This window comes from Scyliorhinus canicula, chromosome 16 (genome assembly GCF_902713615.1).
Source record: "Scyliorhinus canicula chromosome 16, sScyCan1.1, whole genome shotgun sequence".
NCBI classification, from domain to species: domain Eukaryota; kingdom Metazoa; phylum Chordata; class Chondrichthyes; order Carcharhiniformes; family Scyliorhinidae; genus Scyliorhinus; species Scyliorhinus canicula.
Window position 1 is genome coordinate 75978163 of NC_052161.1, and position 16910 is coordinate 75995072.

Here is a 16910-nt window from a genome sequence, read left to right on the forward strand (position 1 = left end):
ACGAATCGCTGTTCGCCGTTTTTTACGGCGAGCAGCGATTCTCCCCTAGCCGATGGGCCGATTTCCCAGGCCTTTACGGCCGTTTTCACGAAGTCCAACACACCTGCTCTCACAGTTCGTGAAAACAGCCGCAAAGTGCCGTTCTGGAGAACCATGCCACCGATTGGCACGGCCGCACCACGGCCATGCCAAGGGTGGCATGGGCCCGCGATCGGTGGGCACCGATCGTGGGCAGCGGGTCCAAACTCTGCGCACTCTTTGTTCCTCCTCCGCCCCGCTGGATCAGTCCGCGGGGCGGCTGAGGGGCATAACGGCCCGCGCATGCGCGGATGTCACGCATATTCACGCATACGCGGCTGACGTCATCGTTTGCGTCAGCCGCCGTTAACCTTGGCGTTCGCTAAGCCTGCGATGCCGAGGTTCACGGGGCCCCGCTGCTAGCCCCGACCGGGGAGCAGAATCGGATCCCGGGGGGGGGGGGCGCGGAGGCTGCCGTGAAACAAGGCCAGTTTCACGGCAGCCTTCACGACTCTCCGCATTTGCGGAGAATCGCGCCCGTGTTTCATAAATTTCCACGGGTTTCTCACTCATTTACACACCTGCGAAAGTGGTGAGCTGCTTTATTAGCCCTGTTGCTGACAAGTTGTAATCTGGAGCCTCAATCCATTTAGTTCATTCCTCTTGCAGATGAGCTTTAAATAACTTGTTTATCCAAATATTCAGGAACTATGATAGGCATGTAAGACCACCTGGAATCACAGCCAGCTGTGTCTTCAATTCCGTAACCCTCCATTCCATGGCCTCTTTTGTGTTTTCCAGAACCAGTCACCCACTGACAAGGCCATAAGGCCATAAGACCATAAGACATGGGAGCAGAATTAGGCCACTCGGCCCATTGAGTCTGCTCCGTCATTCAATCATGGCTGATATGTTTCTCATCTCTATTCTCATGCCTTCTCCCATAACCCCTGATCCCTCTATTCATAGTGTTGAATGCTTCAACCACGCTTTCTCCGGTCACAATTACACCCTTTCTTCATCGTTCCACTTCTTAAGATGAACCTCAACAAGACCTCCATGTGGAATTTTGACTATTGGTGCTGTTTTTCTCTCAGAGATAATTAACGATATCAGAACAACCTGCCAAAACAACAGTGCAATGGGCCTTCTCGAGGCCAGACATTGTTATTGGCAAGGTTTCAGTATCTTTAATCTCCACAGTATTGATTAACGGAACATCATAATTTGCGAGAATTTCGTTCACACTGCCCAAGACCAAAACACACATTTTTTCCCGAGCATGGATCGTGTGCCTTTGAAATTCAATTATCTGTGCTGTGTACTTGACTGGCATCTTCTGTGTTGTTCTGGTGCGCAGCATACTTCATCTATGCCTTTTCATATATCTGTAGCACCAAGATGTTGTCCTGCCAGAATCAGTAATGCTGCTGGTTACCGCTACTCTCCTCGCTTCACATTCAATCACCTTACTAGATACAGGAATTCTATTTTTCCTCGGGCCTGTTATCCAATTCCTCACCTCACTCTCCGGCGTGGCCATTTTGAATCTTACCCATAAAAGTTCTGCTTTTTATTGTAGCCAATTCTTCCTCTTGCTTCTTCAATCTGCTTCATTTTCTTGGTTGCTGGAAGACTAGAATTTTATTCAGCTACGCAATTTCCAAGCTATTTTGCAATCCTTACGATTTCCAGTTGAATCCTAAATTATATGAAAACCATTTTTACCTTGCACCCATTGGGTTCCTGCCCAATCACCGCACAACTGCGAAATATGAGCCATTCACTCGTGTGATGGGCTAACATTCACACCATACAATACATGGTCATTTTAGGTGGCATAAGCCCGGTTTAAGCTCTATCATTCAATAAGATCATGGCTGATAAAGTAACGTTACATAATGACATTTCCCACTCTGCCTCCAGATCCCTTTATTTCCATAATGTTCAAAAATCTATCAATCACAATCCTCAATATGCTCATCCACGGCTCTGGGGCGGAGCATTTGAAAGATCCACAACTGTCTCAGAGAAGAAATTGCCTCTGAGTCTGAGACCGCTTATCCTGAGACTTTACCCTGTAGGTCTGGACTTCATCATGTGGGGAAGCTTCCTCTCAGCATCCACCATATCAAGCCAACTTTCAGATTCTTGTAGATTTCAATCTGGAATCAAAAGCGGGCTTGCTGCATTCTACTAAATCTTGGCTCACAGATAGCCCTCTTATCCAAAGAATTAACCAGTGACCCAATGTTGCACTCTTGGTAAAATATGCCACTCTTTCCTCAGCTAAGGAAAATGCAGGCAGTATTTTATGTGCACTCACTGGGTGTGCTGTTGACGGGGGGGTGGGGAGGGGGCATATAAAATGGTGCAGATGCTCACCCCACTACCTTCCCACCCACTTCCAAGATCAATAATAATGAGGGGGAAGATGGGTGCCAAAGTTAGCAGCCCACCCATCATATTAAAATAAACAATAAAGCGTAAATGAGATTTGTTATCAAGCTAATTGATGGTGATAATACACTACCCACATCATAAAATGGGCAGTCGGGCAGGAGTGGTCAGGCCTATTTTTAAAAATAGTTCTCGGGGCTACCCCTTGCACATTGGGGGGCACCAGCTCCCTCAATGCCGCACACCACCCCCCCCCCCCACAAGATAGACCCTTCCTTTCTACCTACGAGTCTGTTGAGTCACAATACATTTTTGATTCATAATCTAAATGAAATTTGAAAAAAATTAGGTTTACATTTATTGTCACATGTACCGAGGTACAGTGAAAAGTATTGTTCTGCATACAGTCCAGGCAGATCACTCCATACATGAAATCATAGAACAAACGATAAATATATGAGGATGTATAATGAAAATACATAAACAGCGGGTGAAGTATAAGGGGCTGGATTCTCCATCACCGGGATCCTCTATTTCTTCAGCGGTACACTGACACCTGCAGATTTCCAGAGGACATGGGTGTGCCCACAATGGGAAAGCCCATTGGCTGGCTGCCGGGAAGGAGGATCCCACTGCCAGTGGAGGCGTACTGCACTGGAAAGTAGGTGCGGCAAGTGGAGAATCCCGGCCAAGGTACATGGTGCCACAATGGTAGGGAGGATCAGTTCAGTCCATAAGATCAGTTCAGACCCTACAATGCTCATTCAGGAGTCTGATAACAGCAGGGAAGAAGCTTTTTGAGTCTATTGGTGCATGTTCTCAAACTTTTGTATTTTCTGCCAGATGGAAGAGGTTGGAAGAGAGAATAACCCGGGTGGGAGGGGTCTTTGATTATGCTGCCCGCTTTCCCAATGCAGCAGGAGGTGTAGATGGAGTCAATGGGTGGGAGCCGGATTTGCGTGATGGACTGGGCTGTGTTCACAACTCTCCCGTAGTTTCTTAGGGCCTTGGGCCAAGCAGTTGCCATACTAGGCTGTGATGCAGCCAGATAGGATGTTTTCTATGGTGCATCTGTAAAAATTGGTCAGAATCAATTTGGACATGCCGAATTTCCTTAGCTTCCTGAGGAAGTATAGGGACTGTTGTGCTTTTTTGGTCTTATCGTCGACGTGGGTGGAGCAGGACAGATTGTTGTGATATTCACACCAAGGAATTTGAAGCTGTCAACCATCTCCACCTCGGCACCATTGGTGCAGACAGAGGTGTGTACGATTGTAGACAGGGCGTGTACATTACTTTGTTTCCTGAAGTCGACTACCAGTTGCTTAGTTTTGCTGGCATTGAGGGAGAGTTTGTTGTTGTTACACCATTGTCACTAGGTTCTCTCTCTCCCTCCAGTACTCTGACTCATCATTGTTCGCGATCCGACCCACTGTGGTCATGTCATCAGCAAACCTGTAGATGGGGTTGGAACCTAATTTTGCTCCTCAGTCATGAGTGTATACGAAGTATAGTAGGGGACTAAGTACATAGCCTTGTGAGGCCCTGGGATTGAAGACTATAGTGGAGGAGGTGTTGTTGTTTATCCTTATTGATTGCGGTCTGTGTGTCAGGACGTTGAAGATTCAGTTGCAGAAGGAGGAGCCAAGTCCTAGGTTTTGGGGTTCTGATATGAGTTTGGCTGGGATTATGGTGTTGAAGGCAGAGCTGTAGTCATGAACAGGAGTCTGACGTAGGAGTACTTGTTGTCAAGATGCTCCCGGAATGAGTGTAGGGCCAGGGAGATAGTGTCTTCTTTGGTCTGGTTGTGGCGGTAGGCGAATCGCAGTGGATGCAAGCATTCTGAAAGGTTGGATAATAGATGTCAGGGCCACAAGTAGGTAGTCGTTGAGGCACATTGCCTGGTTCTCCTTTGGCACCAGTATGATAGTGGTCTTCTTGAAGCATGTGGAAACTTTGGAATGGTGTAGGGAGAGGTTAAAGATCTCCGCGAACACAGCCGCCAGTTGGTGGTGCTGAATCTGAGTGCACGACCAGGGACTCAGTCAAGACCCATTACTTTCTGTGTGTTCACTTTCGAGAAGGTCGATCTAACTTCGGAGACTGTGATGGTCGGTATGGGTGTGTCCAAAGCTATTGGGGGCAGATGGCATTGGTTTGTTAACCTCCTGCTCAAAATGAGCATAGAATGCAATGAGTTCATCGGGGAGGGTGCTCTGTTGCGCGAGATCCTACTTGGCTTTGTATTGTAGAACGCTATATTATATAAGCCTTGCCACAACCAACGAGAGTTGATGTTGTTAGTCTGGGACCCTAGCTTAGTCTGGTATTTTCTCTTGCTGTCCCTGACGACTTTCCAGAGGTTGTAGCTGGATTTCTTGTACAGGTCAGGGTCACCCGCCTTGAATGCCTCAGACCTGGACTTCAGTAGAGAGTGCATCTCCTGGTTAAACCATGATTTCCAGTTGGGAACCCACATACTATCTACTACCTTCTTTGGCACACAGTTCTCGACATATTTACTGATGAGGCCTGTGACGGTAGTGGCATACTTGTCCAGGGTGGCCGCCGAGTTCTTAAATATGGACCAGTCCACTGACTCCAAGCAGTCACATAGGAGCTCTACTAAAATCCGTTATTGCACAAAACTTCAATTTAACAGGATGCGTAACAATGGAATTGCCACCATCAGGATGGGCAGCACAGTAGCATGGTGGTTAGCATAAATGCTTCACAGCTCCAGGGTCTCAGGTTCGATTCCCGGCTGGGTCACTGTCTGTGCGGAGTCTGCACGTCCTCCCCGTGTGTGCGTGGGTTTCCTCTGGGGGCTCCGGTTTCCTCCCACAGTCCAAAGATGTGCGGGTTAGGTGGATTGGCCATGATAAATTGCCCGTAGTGTCCTAAAAAGTAAGGTTAAGGGGGGGTTGTTGGGTTACGGGTATAGGGTGGATACGTGGGTTTGAGTAGGGTGATCATTGCTCGGCACAACATCGAGGGCCGAAGGGCCTGTTCTGTGCTGTACTGTTCTATGTTCTATGTCCGGAATGACTGCAAACTCAACATCTAAATGTATCAACGCCACAGCTTCAAACACTGTGGGTCCCTGCCACCCCTTGCCCACTACCACACAACTCCCTCTGCCCTCTTGCCCATGCCAGGCTCAGAAGCTTTTGATCCAGACCTGCCCATGGCAGAGAAACACTCGAACTGCGCATGCACCGTGTTGGCAGCAAGCACAGCCTATTCAATGATTATGGGGCAAAGACACAGGTATCTGGAGTGCAATCATGGTATCATTGAATGGTTGTCAGAATCTCAATGGCTTACTCAACATGAACAGTCAGGCACAGTCTGACTCAGAGACAGGGAAGGAGACCGAACACACCAGTTAGGAGGAAACAAGGACAGGAATTTTTAAATTGAGGTGTTTGTGGTGAGAAATGACGACAATGTCTAATTTGAGAAAATTGCTGTTTAACCTGGACTGGATGCTGGACAAGCATCCTGGGCAGTCAGGGGATTGAGTGGGGGCCAGTGGTGAGGCTGAGCTGGGTACCATTTGTGTGCATGTGGATGATGTGTTTCCAGAAGATGGTGCGTGGGTGCTGAAATGAGATGTGAAGTATGAGGAGGTCAAGGACAGATCAGAGGAAACCATACTGGAATGGGGAGAATAGCTGCTGCAGCAGAAACTTTTGAGTTTCATTCTATAATCGTTTCATCTCGGTTTTGTACAAAAAAGCATAAAGCAGGTATTAGAAAATCAGCAAGCCATTCATTTTAAATCTCTCTCAATTGTCTATCAATTGAAGAAAGCAAGATGAGGACAAATTTGCGTCAGTGGTTCAAAAAATGTGTTACCGATAAACCACAAGCATGTTTCTATTCATGCTTTTATGAAAACAAGCTCACATTCATGTATTATCCAACTTGTAAGTGAGTTTCGCAAAACACCAAAATAACTATAAGTCTTAATTTTTTTTAAAAAAGCTCCACAAACAACTTCCCTGGCTCCCAGCAAGCCACTCAGATCAAGGGCAATTAGGGATGGGCAATAAATGCTGACCCATCCAGTGATGCCCACATCCGATGTATGAATTATTAAAAATGCAAAAGGCAAGGACACTATTGTCATGTGTCATTTATAGAATAAGAAATGTTTTGTGCCATAGTACATTGAATGGGATTAACCTTCGTCAACTGAGATGTGTTTCCTTTTCTGAGGCCGGGGGTTTTGCTTGATGATGGCTGCGTGACAGATCCAGGGAGATAAATTGTTCGCTCATTTTTTTTAGAACCCTTATTATTTTTGTTATTTGCTTCACAGTTTGGATCTGTTTTTCTCTTGCTTGTTTTGCGGAGCTGCAAGTTTACAGGAGTAAGAACATCATTTGGATTGACATATTTTTTTCTGAGTATGAGTTGATCCGATTTTGAAGTTGAAGATGGTTTCAACCTTTTTCCCATTTATCTTATTCATGCTTTTATCTACCATAGACCTGACACGTATGTTGCAACACAGACAAGAGCAATAACTCCTTTCAACTGTACAATACTCGGGTTGCCTGACAAACTTTTACGTCGATATATTGACTTCCATTTAAGAAATAACAATTGCATTATGCCTCAGGCTTGTCAGGCTGGGTTTGGATCAGATCAAAGTGAACCAGAAACAATTCTGACATTCCTAAATTCCAATTTGACTAAAATAACTTTAACAGGAGAATCATAAGCTGTGCCATGCTTCCAGGAACACAAAGGAAACGAAACAGGTCCTGCCTGTGGCGTCAAACAGGCTTGTAGTTTGAAGGTATCCAAATTTTCGCTGCGCCAGTTTTTGTTTTCCATTGACTTGGAAAATATTGCTAAGATTGTCAATTTCTTTTAATAGTTAAAGTACCCAATTCTATTTTGTTTTCCAATTAAGGGGCAATGTAGCATGGGCAATCAACCAACCCTGCACATCTATGGGTTGTGGGGGTGAGACCCACGCAGATCCGGGGAGAATGTGAAAACTCCATGTGGTAAACCATGTTGCACCTATATTAGGTGATGTATGGTAGGACCTGTACTACAGTTACGTCGGTTGTCCCTGCCTGCTGGCTCCACCCAGTAGGCGGAGTATAAATGTGTGTGTCCTCCATGCTGCAGCCATTTCACCAGCTGCTGTGGGAAGCCATACATCTTAGAGCAATAAAGCCTCAGTTGTATCCAACTCTCGTCTTTGTGCAATTGATTGTGCATCAATTTATTGCTCTAAGATTTTCAAAAGATGGACCTCCGTATCAAGCCAGATCGCCTGCAGCTGGATCCGCAATCAAGCAACGCCAAAAGGGACTTTCAGCACTGGCTAGCTTATTTCGAGGCGTACATCAACTCGGCGCCAAGCCCTGTCTCGGAGGCCCAGAAAATACAGATACTGTACTCAAGGTTGAGCTCCACCGTCTTTCCGCTGATCCAGGATGCGCCAAACTATGCCGAAGCCTAGGCGTAGTTTCTCAAAGAAAATTACGCTCAGAAGACGAACACGCTCTTCGCCAGGCACATACTCGCCACTCGCTCTCAACTCCCTGGTGAGTCCATAGAAGACTTCTGGCAGGCCCTAATCCCACTCGTCTGGGACTGTGACTGTCAGGCCGTTACGGCCATGGAACATTCAAACCTCCTTGTGCGGGACGCTTTTGTTACGGGGATTGGGTCGGACCTCATATGCCAGCGACTGTTAGAAGGGGCCACGCTCGATCTCGCAGAGACAAAGAAGCTAGCGCTCTCTATGACAGTCGCCTCGGGCAACATTCAGGCCTACACCCCCAGCTGCGCGGCCCACCGCTCCTACGCATTGTGGACCCCACAGACGGCCGCCCCAGCGAGGGCCTTACCCAGCCAATACGCCTGCGCCACCCAGCGAACCCAGGGGGTCCCCAATGTTACTTTTGCGGCCAGCAGAAACACCCCCGCCAATGCTGCTCGGCCCGTGCTTCCCTCTGTAAGGCATGCGGTAAGAAGGGGCATTTCGCCGCGGTGTGCCAGGCCCATGCAGTCGCCGCTATCACCCCCACCCCCTCGTTTATGGACAATGGGCGCCGCCATCTTATCCCCGTCAGACCACGCGCGGCCAGTGGGCGCCGCCATCTTCCCCTCCGCGCAACACGTGTGACCCATGGGCGCCGCCATCTTGCTCATCCCCCGCCACATGTGGCCCATGGGCGGCGCCACTTTTGTTCTCCTCAAGATCTTCAGGCGTCGCCATCTTGTCTCCCCCATGGCACATGGGCACCGACAGCGTTCCAGGACCTGTGCCCCCCAGGCTCCCCATCATCCGACACCGGTGACGACCGACCACGACTCACCTCAGTGACCATCGACCAGTCTCGTCCGCACAACCTGGACACTGCATCGACCAGCGTGAAAATCAACAGACACATGACCTCTTGCCTGCTGGACTCCGGGAGCACCAAAAGCTTCATCCACCCGGATACGGTAAGGCGCTGCTCCCTCGCGGTACACCCCGCCAACCAAAGAATCTCCCTGGCCTCCGGATCCCATTCTGTGGTGATCCAGGGGTACTGTACAGTCACACTCACGGTCCAGGGCATAGAATTCAGCGGCTTCCGGCTCTACGTCCTCCCGAACCTCTGCGCTGCCCTACTACTCGGCCTGGACTTCCAGTGCAACCTCCAGAGCCTAACCCTGAAATTCGGCGGGCCCCTACCACCCCTTACTGTGTGCGGCCTTGCGACCCTAAAGATTGATCTGCCTTCCCTCTTTGCAAAACTAACCCCGGATTGCAAACCCGTTGGCACCTGAAGATGCATGATCAATTGCACAAAGGCGAGAGTTGGGTACAACTGAGGCTTTATTGCTCTAAGATGTGTGGCCTCCCACAGCAGCTGGTGAAATGGCTGCAGCATGGAGGACACACACATTTATACTCCACCTACTGGGCGGAGCCAGCAGGCAGGGTCTACTGACGTACCTGTAGTATAGGTCCTACCATACATCACCTGATATAGGGGCAACAGTGGTTTACCACACTCCACATGGGCAGTGACCCGGGGCCGGGATCGAACTTGGGTCCTCAACGCCAAGAGGCAGCAGCGCTGACCACTGCACCACCGTGCTGCCTCAAAGTTTTCAATTTCTACCAAGTAAAGGTGATGGAGACGAGGAACTGCGTCTAAATATTCACTCTAAAAGGTTCAGTCAAAATACATCAGGCGCAGTGAAAAATTAGTTGCCGTTTCACTAGTAGCCTGTTTATGTCACTGGCAGAGACCAACATCACCTGTAATATTTGACCTAGGGGGCCAGAATTTCCTTCACTTTTGAAAGAAAGGCTAAATGTCCTTCTTCGGCAGTTTTATCTAACCCACAATCAAAATGGCAGCCGTCTGGTATATGCAATTACACAAATTACCATTTGGTTGAAAGGTTCCTGTGAAACATCTTGGAATGTTTTGCCCCATTAAAGGTACTATGTAAATGCATATTTTTCTTGTTAAAAGACAAAACCTGGCCAATCGTGTTGAACCTGTCATAATAAAATGTGATTATCGCATCTCCAGCAGCTATGTACCACTTAAGCACTGTTTTTCAGTAGAAGCACAAATGAGATGATTGAGAGATCATGTTGTGCAAAGTCATAAATTTTAAACGTTAGACTTTTTTTTCAAAGGGAAAACAAAATCATCGTTCTATGAATACATCAGTATGACATACTGTACTATCAGCATCTACAAAGAATAGTCATACAAGTTAAATTATACAATGTTAAAAATGTGTAAAAGACGATAGTTCTGAAAGACAAGGTTCGCGTTGCATTGGTTCTTAGCTTGATGTTGTGGTTATCTGACCATGTAGACTTTAGTCTGTGTTCTGTGTATTCTGGGTTTTTTTTAGGGTGTGGGCATCTGTAGCTTGGCCAACAGTTATTGCCCATCCCTAATTGGCCTTGAGAAGGAGGTGGTGAGCTGCCTTCTTGAACCGCTGCAGTCCAGGATCCCTAGCCGCTGACCTGTTCTTGTTGCCACAGTATTTATATGACTGGCCCATTTCAGGTTCTGGTCAATAGAAAACCAAGGGTGTTGCTAGTAGGGAATTATTTTGTTTTTAATTTGTTAATGGCATGTGGCCATCGCTGGCTGGGCAAGCAGTTATTGCCTATCCTTGAGGGGGCAGTTAAGAGTCAACCACATTGCTGTGGGTCTGGAGTCACATGTAGGCCAGACCGGGTAAGGATGGTAGATTTCCTTCCCTAATGGACATTAGTAAACCAGATGGTTTTTTACAACAATTGTTTCATGGTCATCATTAGACTTTTAATTTTAATTCCAGATTTTTATTGAATTTAGCGATGGTGAGGCCATTGAATGTTTATGGGAAGACAGTAGATTCTGTCTTGTTGAAGATGGTCATTGCCTGGCACTTGTTTGGCTCAAATATTACTTGCCATATGTCAGCCAAGCCTTAATGTTGTCCAGGCTTTGATACATGGACGTTGACTGCTTTAGTATCTGAGGAGTCACGAATAAATGCTGAACATTGTGAAATCATGATCCAATATCCCCAATTCTGAACTTAAGATGGAATGTCACTGATAAAGCAGCTGAAGATGATAGGGCTAAGACATTACCCCAATTCCCCTGTGATGTCCTGGGACATAGACAATTAGCCTCCAACAACCATTACTTTTTGTGTTAGGTATGACTCTAACCAGTGGAGACATATCCTCCGATTCCTAATGACTTCAGTGTTGCTTGGATTTCTTGATGCCACACTTGCTCAAATGCCGCCTTGATGTCAATGTCAATCATTCTAACCTCACCTGTGGAGTTCAGCTCTTTTGTTTAAAATTGGACCAGGCTGTAATCAGAATCACAGAACTGTTGCAGCACAGAGTGTCTTGTTATGCTCTAGACGTAGCATAAGAGGCTTCCTTGTGGTGCACTTGACAAAGGAAGGTTCAGACGTGGAGATAACTTCAACACGTTTATTAAACTATTTACACTTCCCCTACTCGGGTTCGCCACTACTGTTAATCCTTCTCTAGTTACTCAGACTGACTAACCAGTCTGCTACAATCCACGTGGTGGGTGTAATATTGAATCAACCCTGTGTCTCTACTCACTGACTGTCTCACTGGAAAGAGGAAGATCATTTGTGTGGTGTCCTTTATATATGGGTTGGTGTAATGCCCTCCTGTGGTCGTGTTACCTCTGTGTGTATCGTGAATGCTCATTGGTCATGTCCTATCTAACTGTTCTATTGGTTGAGTGTCTGTGTGTCATGTCTCTGGTGCTCCCTCTAGTGTCTAGCTAGTCTACATATATTTACATTAACCCCTTGTGTATTTACAGTGATGCACATCACCACATCCCCCCTTTTTTACATGTTACATATTTTCTGTACACTTACAGAAAATTGAACAAAAACAGGTAGATAAGTTATGGTATGTACAAGTCATGAGAACAGTGATTAAACAATAAGTCCAAATCATTTCTGTGAGTCCAAAACCCATCAATAATCATGGTCAAATGTCTCTCCTGGTGGGTTGGTGAGTTTAATGGTGGCATGTCCTTGTAAACGCCATCGGTGTCCCTGTGCACCAGGAACCAAGAAGTGCTCAAATCACTTCGCTGTCTGATTTGGAGTCTTTTTTTTTCTTCGATGTTTGTGATGGTGATGTTGGATGACATCTGTCCTGAAAGCCAGGTTGCCTCTCGGTAGTGCAGCACACGTGAGTTGGGAAAATGCATCGTCCTGCCATGGTATGTGCTGAGCTGAGCAGTAACAGTGTCCCTCATGGGCAGAGTCGTACCATGTCGTATCGGTCGCAGCTCCATTGGTGTAGTGTTTTCCGTTGGTACGCGTCGTGTTGTTGTCTGTGAGATGGTGTTTATAGGTCGGGATGTTGAGTTTGCTGGTGCTGTTGTTGTGTTCGCTGCACTCAAGGACCACACGCTGTGGGTTATACAAGTCCTTCACATAGTTACTCGAGTCAGAGTGCGTCGTGGAATCTGCTGTCACCCTGGGCGAGCCGTCACTGAGTTTGCAGTGCTCCCTGTCTGGAGTCAAATCTGGCTTACATGAATCAGCTTTGGCGTTTGGTTGCTCCCCATCTGGAGTCTGGTCTGTTTACCCTGAGTCAGTGTTGGTTTGTCGATGCTCCCCGTCTGGAGTCTGGTTTGTGTCGCCTGAGTCAGTTGTGATTTGTCGATGCTCCCCGTCCGGAGTCTTAGCAGGTTCACTGGAGTCAGCTGAGATTTCTTGCAGCTCCATGACTGGAGTCACAACATGCAGGAATGCATTTACTTGTGGAGAGGCTCGAGCGAACAAGGTTGGAAGTAACGTAGTGTCACCGGAGTCACCAGTGGTCTCACAGTGATCGTCGAGTGCCTCTGTACACACTAGCTGAGGTCTGTCACTTTGTACATCTTGTATGGGAAGTGGGAAGCTGTCGTCACTCGTCTCACATACAGTGGATAGAGCCTTTGTAGCTTCTTGTTGTTCACTTTGGCTGGGTAGACTGTCAGAGTCTTCTTCTGGGGCTCAAACAATGTGGGTGGACTGTCATAGTCGCTTTGTTCTTCACTGGAGCATGATAGACCGTCATGGTCATCCTGCTGTACACTGGAGCATGGTAGACTGTCATAGTCTTCTTGCTGTTTACTTGAGCATAGCAGACTTGCATTGTCTGCCGCTCGTTGGTCAGAGGAGGTTGCTAGACCCTCATGGTCTTGTTCCTGCAAGGACTGCGCTTTGGAGTCTTGCGTTTCTTCTATCGTGGAGGCTGTCCACGAGCTCACTGTGAAGGCTTGTGACACTGGAGTCACTCCTTGTTCCTGCAAGGACTGCGCTTTGGAGTCTTGCGTTTCTTCTATCGTGGAGGCTGTCCACGAGCTCACTGTGAAGGCTTGTGACACTGGAGTCACTCCTTGTTCGTGCAAGGACTGCGCTCTGGAGTCTTGCATTTGTGCAATCGTGGAGTCTGTCCACGAGCTCGCTGTGGAGGCTTGTGACACTGGAGTCACTTCTTGTTCATGCAAGGACTGCGGGGTAGAGTCTTGCGTGTCTACTATCGTGGAGTCGGGAACCCTTAGCGGTGCGTGGTCCACTCTCTGTGTGGCAGCAGCCGCTCTCCGTGGGCTTGTACCGAACTCTGTCTCTTGGTGTCAGGCCGCAGCATAATCCTGCACTTACGAGTCGGGATATCGTATATACTGGGCTGAGGATCCTCAAATCCGAAGAACGAATCCGCGCCTGCGTCGGATTCAGTACGGGGGTCGCTATTTCTAATGAAAAAACCTTCATCCGAGTCGTAGTCTTCTAGGACCATAGCAGCACTGTTTGCGTCGGAGCTGGCATTGGGCTCGCGATGTCCAGAGAAAAAAATAAACGTCGGTGTCGTAGTATTCAAGGTCTGAATCATCTGTTTGGGCGTAGCTAACTGCTTGTTGCAAAGTTTTGCAGAGGTTACTTTCAGTTCCTGGTTAAATTTCAGGCACTGTGCTGTCATTCCAGGTGAAAGAAGCTTGTTTTACAGCTTTAGGAGATTTTTTTTCGTCATTTGGGACATTTCCCCTTTAAATGGACGTGGTCCGGGGACTCTGATGTCATGACACATGCGACGTCAGACGTAGGAAGCCTTTGCGCATGCGCATATCGCTGTTCCTGTACTGGGGCCGTTTTCGCAATTGCGCATGAGCAGTTTCTCACGCATGGGCAAACGGACCCTCCCGTTCTGTGCGCTTCTCGCGCAACTACGCATGTGCAGTACCTTTACAAATATGGCCGCCGATCAAAATTGTTCTCTGCTCCGGGATCTCGCCCTCGTGGTAAGTACTGGCGCTTCTCTTACCGTTTTCTGCTGGTTGGAGTGTGTTTTCCTCACAGTATTTACCGAATTTGTCCAGGACTGCCTGGAAGTTGCTCCTGTTTTGCCTTTTGGAGAACTTGAACGTTTTAAAGATTTCTTCTGCTCTGGCACCGGCGATGGTGAGCAGAAGCTCTGTCTTTTCAGCATCGGCCACGTCTTGTAGGTCGGCTGCTACCAGGAAGATCTCAAACCTTTGCCGGAATGCCCGCCAGTTTTCGCGGAGATTGCCGTGGCACTGGAGCCGCTGCGGAACCGGAATCTCGAACATCTCGCCTGGGTATTGTTGCTGGTTGTCACTGTACGCTGAGTTATGGCTATATGGATTGAAACAGTTCACTCTGGTACCATGACTTGTTATGCTCTAGGCATAGCATAAGCGGCTTCCTTGTGGTGCACTTGACAAAGGAAGGTTTAAATGTGGAGATAACTTCAACACGTTTATTAAACTATTTACACTTCTCCTACTCGGGTTCGCCACTACTGTTAATCCTTCTATAGCTACTCAGACTGACTAACCAGTCTGCTACAATCCACGTGGTGGGTGTATTATTGAATCAACCCTTTGTCTCTACTCACTGAGTGTCTCCACTGGAAAGAGGAAGATCATCTGTGTGGTGTCCTTTATATATGGGTTGGTGTAATGCCCTCCTGTGGTCGTGTCACCTCTGTGTGTCGTGAATGCCCATTGATCGTGTCCTATCTAACTGTTCCATTGGTTGAGTGTCTGTGTGTCATGTCTCTGGTGCTCCCTCTAGTGTCTAGCTAGTCTACATATATTTACATTAACCCCTTGTGTATTTACAGTGATGCACATCACCACGCAGAGGAGGCCATTTGGCCCATCGTGCCTGCACCAACTCGCCGAACAAGCATCGTGACTTAGTGTCATTCCCCTGTCTTTTCCCTATATCCCTGAAGGTGTGAGGTCAGGAGCTGGGTGGCCATGGTGGAACTCAAACAGAGCATCAGTGAGCAGGTTATTGTTAAGTAAGTGGTGCTTGATAGCGCTGTGGAGAACTCCAGCCAACAGTTTGCTAATGAGTGAGTGGAGACTGATTGGGTTGTAATTGGCCGGGTTGAATTTGTCCTACTTTCTGTATACAGGACACACCCAGGCAATTTTCCACATTGCCAGGTAGATGCCTGTGTTGCAGCTGTAGTGGAACAACTTGGCTAGGGGTGCGGCAGGTTCTGGAGCACAAGTCTTCAGTAGTATTGCTGGAATATTCTCAGGGCTCACAGCCTTTGCAGTGTCCAGTGCCCTCAGCTGTTTCTTGATATCATGTGGAGTGAATCAAATTGGCATCTGTGATGGATCATCCAACATGAATCATTCGCTCGGAACTTCTGGCTGAAGAGTGCTGCACCTTTAGCACTGATGTTCTGCACTCCTCCATCATTCACAGCTGGATGTGGCAGGACTGCAGAGCTTAGATCTGTTCCATCGATTGCGGGATTGCTTAGCTCTGTCTATCACTTGCTCCTTCTGCTGTTTGGCACACAAGTAGTCATGTGTTGAAACTTCACCAGGTCGGCTCCTTAGTCTTAGGTATGCAGGATTCTGCTCCTGGCTTACCCTCCTGTACTCTTCATTGAACCAGATTCAATCTCTTGGCTTAATAGGAATGGTAGAGTGAGGGATATGCTGAGCCATGAAGTTACATATTGTGGTTGAGTAGAATTCTGCTGCTGCTGCTGATGGCCCACAGCGTCACATGGATTCCCAGTCTTGAGTTGCTGGATCTGTTTGAAATCGATCCCATTTAGCACAGTGGTAGTGCCACATGATAAATGGGATCCTCCATGTGGACATGCCTTCAATTCCACAAGGGCTACACAGTGGTCAAGCCCACCAAAACTGTCATGGAACGATGCATCTGCAAGATGTAGATTAGTGAGGACCAGGTTATTTGGGTTTCCCTCTTTTTGGTACTTTCCCCACCTGCTACAGACCCAGTAAAGCACAGCAAGCTTGGTCAGTAGATGTGCCATCAAGCCACTTTTGGCTATATGACCTTGTAGATTGCAGTCTGGTTTGTGTGGTTATTGGCCATGTAGATTTTTTTTATTATTATTTATTGCCCATCCATTGTTGCCCTTCAGAAGAGTTGCCTTCTTGAACCGCTACAGCCCTGAGGTGCAGATACACCACTGTGCTGTTAGGGAGGGAGTTCCAGGATTTGCCCCAGCAACAATGAAGGAACGGTGATATATTTCTGAGTCAGGATGGTGAGTGATTGGAGGGAACCTTCAGGTGATGGGGTTCCCATGTATCTCTGCTCTTGTCCTTCTAGATCAGTGGTTCTCAACCTTTTTTAACCCGTGGACCCCTTTTCCACTTAATTTTTTTTTGTGGACCCCCATAGCCATTCCACAGAAAAAAAAGCTTCTTATATTTTTCACTAACAAAAAAGTAAAGGAATTGTATCAAATATTAAAGAAATAGTAAATGATTATGCTTTATTTTGAAGGAAAACTAATTTATTGCAAATAAGCATATTTAACAATTAAATTCTATAGAGCATTATGTACACTAGTAAATAATTCATAATAAACCATTTTAAGATAGGCCTAAGTGAGTAATTAAGAAAAAAATGCAGATTTATTCAATGAGATC

General features: G+C 47.2%; 1 protein-coding gene across 1 annotated transcript in view; it reads left to right on the forward strand.

The window, feature by feature from the left end:
- The window catches only part of LOC119950602 (leucine-rich repeat transmembrane neuronal protein 3-like), a 394347-nt gene that overhangs the window by 63769 nt on the left and 313668 nt on the right, over positions 1-16910 (forward strand). The gene's annotated exons all lie outside the window — the stretch shown is intronic.